At 34.8% G+C, this 9216-nt stretch overlaps 1 pseudogene; it reads right to left on the reverse strand.

Moving 5' to 3' along the window:
- LOC124973170 (ankyrin repeat, SAM and basic leucine zipper domain-containing protein 1-like) overlaps positions 1-8550 on the reverse strand; it is a 48493-nt pseudogene extending 39943 nt beyond the window's left edge.
- Positions 8551-9216: the final 666 nt, after the last annotated feature.

A 9216-nucleotide genomic window follows, 5' to 3' on the forward strand; every position in this document is an offset into this window, starting at 1 on the left:
CAATTAACATGGGGCTTGGTATACAGAAAATATTCAACTAAAATTTAATTTAAAAACAAAAACCATAACCCCCTCAAAGAAAAATTCTAAAGCCAAAATAAAAAACCAGTAAATTGCCATATTGGCTTCACACAGTACACTGTGCTAAGTATCTTCTATAGAAAGATCTAAGAGAAACAAAAAATATGATTTGTGTCCTAGAGAGTAATACTCAAAAATAGATTTTGAGTTGCCAACTCTTTACTATTAGTCCCAAAGGAGAAAAAATGAAAATAATAAATGAAAATACAATTAAAAAACCAAGCTAGATTCCTATGTACTAATTATGGAAAGTCTATCATGAAATACTAAATTAATGTTATTTCCAAAGAGATTTTAAATAAAATGAAAAAAATTCCTTGGAAAACAAATAACAGAGCTGACATCAACAAAATAATTATAAACAAATAAATAATTCAAAAAGGTCCAAAATACTGAATTTTATTTCTAGTAATAAATAGCAAGTTAGAACAAAATTCAGACAAAAAATTTAAAGCATATAAAGGAGCTGAATGAAAACATATTTCAATTTCTTAAAAACCATAGAACTAAGATACAAAGGAAGCAAAATCTAGACAGCAAAAAGCCAGAGACATAAAGTGTGCATTCACATTTGCTTTTTCCCTGACAGTATGTACCAGTTCAGGTGGGAAAATGAGCCACAGTTGATTTTTGTGGCCTATATATCAGGGGGAACAAAACTGAAAGTCCTGGGCCTATACAAGGTGGAGAGTGATAAGCCATATTTAAGACAAACTCAGCTAAGACTCAAAGAGCTATATCTTCAGGTTAAGGATAAAGCAGAAATAACCCAGCTCTTCATGTTGTATACTGCAAAATGGCTGAGAACCACAATCCCAAATGTAAGATTACAGGAGTCATGGACCCACAGAACTCAAAGCATGTTCTTAAAATATATAAAATTCTCTCTAATGGAACCTCCTAGAACTCATAATTAGTCCTCCATTCAGATTTTAAACCTAATGACTAGCACCTAGGCATGAATGAGAAGCATCATACACATTACTAAAAGAAATAAACTTACAGAAATTGGAAGTGCTCCATATAGATGATATGTTTATCATATTAAAGAAAAATTGGGGGGATACTGGGGAACTGAATGAAGGGGCATTCCACCAGTGAGTCACATCCCAGTCCTAGTATGTATTTTGTTTAGAGACAGGGTCTCACTGAGTTGCTTAGTGCCTTTCCATTGCTGAGGCTGGCTTTGAAGTGATCCTCCTGTCTCAGACTAAATCAGGATTTCTCAACTTTGTCATTTTGGGTTTTGTATTCTTTGGAGGACTGTCCCACACACTATAAAAGATTTAACAGCTCCTTTGGCCTAATCCACTAAATGCTAATAATGTCTTAAAGGCGTGACAATCAAAAACCCTTTTAGATATTAGCAAATGGCCCCTGGGCAGCAGAACAGACCACCCTTGAAATCATTCATATTAGAGCAAAATCTTTTTCATCTGGGAATTACCTAAAGACATATAAAGTATTATTTTTATTATTATATATATTTCAACAGATGCAAGATATATTTGTTGTTTGTTTTCTATGTATAATTAATTGCTAAAGTCTTAGGCAAATAGAAACCTTTGGATATGTTTTTATACTATTTGTGTAAAACTTGTTACTTAATTGGTACTTAATTGGTTTTACTTTTCTATCTGGATCATCATATTCTTTTGAGTGTATTCACAGAAAATCATTGTTTGATGTACTCTTTTCCTCTTCTGTCCAAATGTCTATATTATTCCTCTTAAAAGTAAAAGTTGAAAGGTCAATTTCTCTTGGTACTCTTATTTAATTGGAACTAGGAACTTATGACCTCATTTCTTCCATCAAGTATTTGTCAAGTAAACAAACATTGTTTATGATTTTTAAAAATTCATATTATGAAGTGTTTAACAGGATGATAAAAATATCTTCAACATGTTGAACCAACAGTAAGGCTCTTACCTACAAGTTACATTTGGATCAGCGTTTCTTGAAAGTAACAGCTCTACACACTTCAAGATCTGTACTTCAGAGCCACAAGCAGAACATGCAGTCATCAAAACAGTCTGCTTATCTACAATAACCAAGCAAAAAAAAGTCCTCATACTTTAGAAAGTATATCTAATTGACTTCCTTTCCTTTAAAATATTCTATATATTTTTTGCACTCTAGAATTCTACAAAATCTCCTAAAATCTCACTCATAAGATTAAGTCACCTAACATGAGATCAGGGATGGATCCCTTTCCTCTTCATGTTATATGCAAAATATACTTCTTAACTTACTTCCCCTATTCCCTTTCCTCAAGACAATGAATCAACAATGTAGCACATGACTCTGCTACATTGCCTGAATATGAACAGTTTTTGGTAGATTAAAATTTTCCTTGCTCAACTTATGACTGGAAAATGAGCTGTATTCTCTAGTTTCACATCTTTACTTCTCACCCATCTGACAGCACTTGAAATCTATCTTATAACCTCCCTAATGAAACTGATACAATGGCCATATTCATTGTTTCCTTTTCAGTCCTGGTCTACTTAATCTCTCTAAACTCACACTGTTCCCTGAAACTATTCTTCCCTTAATTCCTATGGCATCAATGGGGAAGAGGGTAGACAGAAAAAAAGCAAAACCAATTTCTTAATTAATAACCCAGAAATTCTAAAGGTCACTATAGCCATAGTTTATATTACTGGTTCACTACAGAGCATAAAATTCTACTCCCAGCTCTGTGACTAAATAACTGTGAGTTCAGTGATGTCTTAATATCTCATTAGAACTAAATTATAAGTATGAAATTAATACCTACCCTCTTTACCTGACTTGTGCTATCAAAGACACATAAAAGCATTTATGTGTACATTCTTAGAAAAATATGAAGTGTTTTAAAACTGTAAGTATTCCTCCAATTACAAGGAGAAGCAGAAAAAGAAGTTTTTGAGCAGAATATTTTCTATCCTTTCAAAAATACCATTCTTAAATGTAGATTTCATTGAGTGATATTCTTAAAGAACAAAATGAAAAATGTTCTTAAATGTAAAACTAAGAGAAATTTTTGAAAATATATAAAAAATGGGAGGGTTTTATAAGTACCTAATATACATACAAAAAAAGAATGTGAAAGTTAACTCTAAAATAACACTTATACGTTAATCATGAAGTGAATTCAACTATCTATTAAAACAAGTTAAACCAGGTACACATGTGTATAATCCCAGTGACTTGCAGGTTGAGGCAAGAGGATCTCAAGTTTGAGGTCAGCCTTGGAACCTAGGTGACACTTTGTCACAAAATAAAACAATATAAAAGACCAAGAATGTAGCTTACTGGTAGAGCACTCTGGCTTTAATTGTCAGGACTGCAAAAAAAAAGTGATTTGCTATATCAATATAACAAGCTGGATATAAAAATATATACTTTTGTTCTTTAAAAACATTCAAAGTACTACTGAGTGGAAATCACTTACTAACAAAAGCAGAAATAAACATATTAAATAAACTACTTTTGAAACAACTTTCCATGATATAATTCAAAGTTGAGTTTACAATTTCATAAACTGATTTTCAAGTACTTTTCTAAAATTCACTCTTTTGATTTTTTCAATGCATTTTTCTTTAAAAATAGTCAAATCTACTATAGAAGTTAGAAGTACATAACTATATGCTATAAAGAATACATATCTAGAATCTACCTTTGTGCAAGGAGTTTTTTGAATTAGGCTTCTAATTTGATTGTGCAGATTATTTACACAATTCAACTAATACATTATCTTCCAAACTGCTTTAACTTTTTTCTTCTTGCCTAATTGCTGTTTGGGATTAAAAGAACCACAGAAGACATAACCAGTTAAGTTTTATCAAACATTTTACCCTTATCAAAGCTTGCATTATCATCTCTGTCCAAAAGGAGCCAAACCATCTCTACATTGGCAACGCTAGCAGCATACATTAGAGGGGTCCACCCATACCAAAAGTTGGAATGTACACTAATGCCTGTCAACACAAAAATAATCTTTTTAAAAGGCCCACCATCAAAACCAAAACAATAACAAAAAAAAAAAACCTCACTGCAGTGTGTGTAACATATATACACATAGAGACATACAAAATATAGTTTATTCTATAAGAGGATTTTCTTGGTAATAATGGCCTTAGAAAAATAGTAATATTGTGACTGATAAACTTGCTAACTTAAGTTTCACTATATGTGCTATGCTCTGAGTCTTGATCTGAATTTATCAATATAAATATAAAATAGTTTATAGTATAACAGGTTTTTCTATGCCACTTCTTTCTCTTAGGGGAGTTGGGAAAGGTTTCAGAGAGGGAATATGTCTTTTAAATTAGAATATTACACCTGGACCATATCTGAGAGTGCAAATACCACATATTTCCCTAAGATATCCTAACTTTCTCTTCAACACAATACCTACCCATGGGTGACCAGATAAAACAAGAGGCTAAAAAGTTAGGTTTAGGTTAGATTATGAAAGCCCTGTTATAAATACAAACTATACTTTGTGATCCAGGGATTAACATCATTCTATCTGTATTATAAAGGCAACATAGATATATCACTATTGAGAATGGGGCAGGATGCAGGGAGACCAATTAATGAACATCAAATTAAGGTCAGGGGAAAAAGGGAAAGAGAGAGAGGGAGAAGGAGAGAGAGGAGGAGTGAGGGGGAGGGAGAGAAGGGGACAGAGGGAGACAGAGAGAGAGAGGGTATGAGTAGGGTGGGGCAGGATGTGTATAACAAAAGGACATTCAAAGGTAGGATCATCAGAATTTAACATTATTTTGACAATGAGTGAAAAAAAGAAGAAATCAAAAATGACTATCAGGTTCTACCTTAGAAAAATGAATAATAAGTATTGAGCTAGAATTCCCTTCACAGATGACATATCAGGACTTAGGTGTAGGAAAAAGTTTCAGAGTGATATAGGGATAGATAGTAACTAGGACAAGAACCAGTTGACCTTAAAGTCCTTAATAATGTAATGGTAAAAGTCCTTGAAATTATGTGTTTTTCCCTAGTAATATTGATAAATTTGGTTATATACAAAAAGACTGAACTGTTTTAGGACTGAGGAAGAGCATAAAAGATGTAATAGAAGGCTAAAGATACAGTAAGGCAATGAATACAATCCATTACATTTGGGTAAAACCTTTTCTATAAGGAGATAGAGATTTCAATGGCAATCTCTCTCTTCAACCTAAGTAGAATTTGCTAATCTCAATAAGGAAAACATTTTTGTTTCAAAGAAGGAAAAATTATATATGAAGCACCACTGAATATGGACTTGGCTTTAACACTGTATGATTTACAGATTTTATTGTCTTTGACTCTGATGTATTCCACTTGCAAAGATGAAGGTAATATCATCAAGAAAATATAAACTTAGGGCAGGGATCACTTTTTTCTGTTGAAATATTAAGTCACTGAAAATCTATATATCTCCAATTCCCAATTGTCTCACTTTAATTGGTATAAGGCAGATGAAAAACATTGAGAGAAAAAAATACTTAACAATCTCAGTACATACATAAAATGCTATCCCAACTTGTTCACTCTTTAAATATTCCTCTTTAAATTGCTACAACTGAAAGCATATGAGTTCAGAAAAAAGTAACTTTCTCATTCTTTTCTTATTTGACAATACTGTTTGAATTTTGATAGTAAATGTAGAAAAATGAAAAGACATGAAACAAAAATTAAAAAAAACATTTGATATAAAAATTCTTACCAATCACCTCTAATATTAAAATTAAGCTCTAGGTATAGTGTTTAAAGAAGGTATCACATAAGGATTAATACAATATACTATATAGTTCAAAATATTCAAAATAACACTACATTGTTTTTGGATATATACATATATTATAAAAATATAAAGATATTCATAGGAATGATACTCAACAACTGTAGGAAAGTGATCATCTCTGTGTGTGGGGGGGTATCTATTCTTTCTTGAATATGTAAAATACTTCATAGAGAACTAAACATATTAGTATTCAGAAAAATAACAAACACTTGAGACACCTTCAAACTTAAAAATGGCTGTTACTTTTCTTTTTTACCAAATTCCAGGCACTTAACCATTGAACCACTAAGACACATTCACGGCCCTTTTTTATATTGTGTCACTGAATTGCTTAGGATCTTACTACATTTTTGAGGAAGGCTTTGATCTCATGATCCTCCAGCTTCATCCCTAGAGCCCCTGGGATTACAGAATTGTGCCACCTCACCTGGCACAATTTCATTTTTTAATTAAAGTTTTTGACTGGTGTAGAAATATGTTTCAAAAACAAAAGTGGTTTTGAAATGCAAAATAATAGAAATAGTTTTTAAAGACTTAAATGAGAACATGTAAATAAAATGTCCCAAAAAAGCAGTAAGGGTGTGTGAGTGGGAACAAAAAGGCAACATATCTTTCCATTTTACATGTATGTATTTTTTATAGTTTTTTTAATGACCTTTCAATATTTTGTAATTAAAATCAAATTTCAAATGGTTGACTAAATACTTAGCAGTAGGCTCCTTCAAAAGACTCAAAAACCTATATATGCTATCAATTATATCAAGTTCTAATTCTTCAAGAGCCTCCATCACCTTCATTGACTCTCATCCCACTATTCCCAGGACAAATTTTCTTTTCTAAAACAAATTTCTGCCTATTCTTTCCCAGCCAACACTACTAACACTATACATGCATTCATATTAGTTATTCTGTAATATTTCTCCTTATTCAAATTTAATTCAATTTCATTCTTCAAGTAGAAACCGAAGTTCCACCACCTGACTACCAAGTCCAACATCTTTTTCATTTGCTAATAACAACAAACATTTGTATATTGTTTATATGTTCTATATCCTTTAATTTACACATTGTCTCATTTCAATTCTCTCTCTCCCCAACAACCCTTTTATATAAATGCATCCATATTTTACAAGGGAGGAAATTGAAGATTAGGAATGTTTGTACCTGGGTCAGGATTACAGAGCCATTGAGCAGCAGAGTTAGTAATCAAAGATTGATCCGATTTGTTTCCAAAAGATTTTACTTTCTACCAAACCATATATCATCACTAACACAGAAGAAAATAATTTTGCTATATACAATCTCATCTATTTTGTGTGTGAAAGTTTTGTAGCTATAACTAGATGGTAAATATCTGTTATATTGTTGCATAATTTGAACCATTAGAGTCAACAATTTACATTTGCTTATGAAGGTAATTAAAAAAATATTTAATAAACAGAAAAGCAAAATGGAACCCAGGACAGAATGGTGATATTTTACACAAACAAACAGATGCTCCAAAAGTTCAAGTAATTTTCCTAAGAAACTACACTGAATAGGCAATAAAGCTGGAACAAGTATTCAAGGCATTTTTTAATAACATCTAAGCTCAGGCCTCATCCCACCAAAAGCAAAAACTACAGGACAGAAAAAGAAAACTACAACATATACAACTAGAAACAATTCTTGAGAAATATAAACTACAGTTAAAGTAAATGCTGAAAAAGAAAACTCAGGGTGGGGTAGGATTAGTCTGAATAGCTCTCTTGAATGATTTGTAAGAACCTGATGTAAGTTAGTTAGCATGGTACGCAATGTGAAGGCAAAAAAATTAAGGCAGGCAGAACTCAAAGTCAACTAAGATATTTAGAACGACGGATATATCAAAGTTGATTGTGTTTTCATTAGAAAAGCAGCACAAGCCTCTTGAAACAAGGAGTGCTTGTGAACTTAGAAGACTGTGTTCAGTTGCCATTACCCCTTAACTCTCACCAGAATCCAGGGGCTCCTCCACTAAGTAAGTGTCTCCACTGGTCAATGTCTTCTTAAACATTTCATTCTTTTCTTCTGTAGGCAACGGCCTCTTCAATTTCTGAAGAAAGGCAGAAAGTTAACTTCGTGTTAAACATGTTTCCATTCTCAGGTCAGGAAACAGTGGCGTCTGCTGAGGACACAGCTATCAGGGTCTGGTCCACAGGGACAGCTTGTGTAGTGTCCATACCTAAGAGGAGGGGCAAGGACAGGTCCCAACTTGAGCGAGGAACTGCCTGAGAGTCAAAGTAGTGCACCCGTGAAAACCACATCTGTGGAAGAGAAGGAAAAATTAGGGGTTTGCTTCAGTCCAAACGCCCAAATTTGGAAACGCTGGTTAAAAGGGAAACACCCAAAGGAGATAAAAAGCTTCTGGGCAGGGCCTCGCCTTCTAAAACCATACACACATGGCCCCAGCCCTACCTGGGAGGACCATTCGAGGTACCTGATCTGCCAGCCATCATCCTCGCTAACGCTACTCTCCTCTCAGCCAACCACCGACAAACCCCAGAGCTGGGCCGACTACAGCGTCCACTGCCATGCCTGCCCAGTCGCTCCCCAGCGCCTGCGCAGTGCATGGGCGCAGGGTTGCGCACCAAGCCTGGTGAGACAGGGAGCGACTTGAGAACGCTGGGACCTAGGCCTCCGTGCAGACACATGGCTGCGTGTATGCCCCCTTCTCCGGGGCTCCTACTAACCCAGAGGAGAGCTTGAGGGGTGGCAATCCGGTGTGTCCAACAGGCTGACAGACTACTGACCAGAACTTTTGGTTCCTTTCAGGTACTCTACTGTTGTCCTTATACAGTATTTGGTGAACCATTAGCTGGGGCAGGAATGCCCAGTTGTTGCAGAAGCCAACAAGACCAGGCTCTCCTGGTCATCCACCATCCCCTCCATCACCCATGGGCAGTCCTGCTGCTAACTGTGTGTTCCGGGGAAAGGACTTGCGCTGGTGGAGCACTATGCATGCTCAAAATGCCATCAGACAGTGCGATCCAAGAGGAGCCATGAGGAGGACCCTCAAGGAATTCTTTACACTTAAGGTGATGTCAGAGTTAGACACTTAGACCATCGGGACACTTGCCTGCTGTGAAATATAGATGTCCCAGAGGAAAACTCAGCCAAGATCTGGGAGTGCAGAGAGCAGTGGGTCCAAGGAGATACAAAGACTGCACAGATTTAAACAACCAGACAGGAAGTAAATGATTCAAACCCCAGGAGAAAGCAGCCCAAGGTCAAACACAATTTTCAACTTCTGACTTCTAGATGGAATCTTGATAGCACATTATATTTGCTACTAAAGAAAAGTTGATTCATCAAAGAAC

The sequence above is a fragment of the Sciurus carolinensis genome (assembly GCF_902686445.1).
Source record: "Sciurus carolinensis chromosome 14 unlocalized genomic scaffold, mSciCar1.2 SUPER_6_x, whole genome shotgun sequence".
Lineage (NCBI taxonomy): Eukaryota > Metazoa > Chordata > Mammalia > Rodentia > Sciuridae > Sciurus > Sciurus carolinensis.